The sequence below is a fragment of the Entelurus aequoreus genome, linkage group LG04, assembly GCF_033978785.1.
Source record: "Entelurus aequoreus isolate RoL-2023_Sb linkage group LG04, RoL_Eaeq_v1.1, whole genome shotgun sequence".
Lineage (NCBI taxonomy): Eukaryota > Metazoa > Chordata > Actinopteri > Syngnathiformes > Syngnathidae > Entelurus > Entelurus aequoreus.
The window spans coordinates 52,303,063-52,305,441 of NC_084734.1; positions in this window are offsets into that span (position 1 = coordinate 52,303,063).

Consider the following 2,379-nt stretch of genomic DNA (forward strand, 5'->3'; position numbering starts at 1 on the left):
GGCAGGGATGGAGGGAGGAATAGTCACCGTTTCCACGGAGATCCGTGCTCGACGTGACGTCACAATCTGTTTAAACTGACATCCTGATCCACGTGGGTTGAAGAAAACGATGATGAAGATGGATTCAATTCTTGTAGGTCTACCTACAACTTTTGTAACCCAATCTGAATAATACAGTATGTTAATAATTACAATAATAATAATAATCCCACTATTACAAGTAGTTACAATAATACTGCTACTATTACTACAACTAATAATTACGATAATAACAATACTTTACTAATAATGATGATAATAGTAATAATAATGCTACTACTTTTAGTAACAATAATACTACTGCTAATAATAATACTAACATTTGGTTGTGACTGCTAGACTTTTGGCAAGAACAAGAAAGTTTGATCATATTACGCCTATACTGGCTCACCTGCACTGGCTTCCTGTGCACTTAAGATGTGACTTTAAGGTTTTACTACTTACGTATAAAATACTAAACAGTCTCGCTCCAACCTATCCTGCTGATTGCATTGTACCATATGTCTCAGCCAGAAATTTGTGTTCAAATAACTCTGGCGATTCCCAGAGCCCAAAAAAAGTCTGCAGGCTTTAGAGTGTTTTCTATTTGGGCTCCAGCACTCTGGAATGCCCTACTAGTAACAGTTAGAGATGCTACCTCAGTAGAAGCATTTAAATCCCATCTAAAAAACTTATTTGTATACTCTTGCCTTTAAACTGACCCTTTTTTAGACCAGTTGATCTGCTGTCTCTCTTTTATGCTCTGCCCCCCTCTCCTGCGTGGAGAGGTTATCAGGTGACCAGGGATCAGCCTCCACGGAGGAGGCACTAGCTGATCCAAGTCGGGAACCAGGATGGACCACTCCTCTTTGCATCAGTTGGTGACATCTGCGCTGCTGACTTGTCTCCATTCAAGATGATCTCCTTCTGGCCTCCCAATGGACTGGACTTTCACATTATGTCAGGACCTGGGGTGGACCACTCCTTATGCATCAGTCGGTGATGTCTCTATGCTCCGAAGTTTCTACATGCAGGAGGATCTCCTGCTGGCCCCACTATGGACTGGACTCTCACATTATTAATCGTATCCCCTCGGCATCCATTGCACCGGTCGCCCAGGGTGGGGTCCCCACATCTGCGGTCCCTTCCAAGGTTTCTCATTGTTCCCATTTGAGTTTCTTCTTGCCCTGATGTGGGATCTGAGCCGAGGATGGCGTTGTGGCTTCTGCAGCCCTTTGAGACACTTGTGATGAAGGGCTATATAAGTAAACTTTGATTGATTTATTGATTGACGTGTACTAAACAAATACTACTTATATAAACTGTACATTTGTACATGTACTACATAAACTGTGAATTTTTACATGTACTAAACTAATACTACTTGTATAAACTGTACATTTAAATATGTACTTTACTAACACTACTTGTATAATTATAGCAGCATTAATAATAATAACAATAATAATGGATTAGATTTATGTAGCGTTTTTCGAGACAAACTGACATTATATTTTTCGGTTGTTTGAAGTGTCATGTGAGCTGTGTCTGCTGTTTATGAGAATAAAAAGTGACATGACATCAGCCTGTTCAGTGTCACCATTTTAGCGGCACAACCTGTTGTGTTGTTTGTGGAACCGAGCTGTTATCTCAAAGACATTTCCTGCCTTTTCATGGGACTTAATTTACCTCGCAGTCCAACCTGGAACACAGCTTGTGTGTTTTTATCTTAGCACTCCTAAAAATAGCATTGTGGAAAGCAGTGGTTGTCTTCCTTCAATGGCAAGCAGGCATGTTAGAAACACTTTCATTTGTTGCCAGCTCTTTGAGCAAATTAGACGCATGTCCTGCAGGTTCACATACTGCAAGATTTAGTTTGATATCATCTACCTGTCCCTGGCTCCTCGGTGGAAGCTTTTAAATGATTGAAATCGGCCAAAAAGGCACCTCAGACATTATTCACTTGCAGGCTTGTTTTTGAGGTCCGTGAGAAGCAAGTAGGTGACATTTAAAAGAGCTGCTTGCAACCTTTATGCAGATGCCTTGAGGGCGCTAACTTTTGAATGTGTTCTAAGCCTTATATCCCGCCTTACTACATTTTTAGTCCGTAATGACGTTAACTATACTTGTGCGTAGCACACTCCCACACTCATTAGCTTTGTTTGTTCTCAGCTTATGATAGCAACTTTACAAAATTGAGCTAGCTAATGTTAGCTATCATTGAATATATATTCTATCACAGCAACAACATGACTGCAAATTGTTAGAGGCTTTTTGTGACAGGTTGAGCACCTAAAGGTCACATGACTGTAAGACGAGAGGCAGCTGCTCACAGGTCAGCTTCCCAAAATAAAAGTCGTC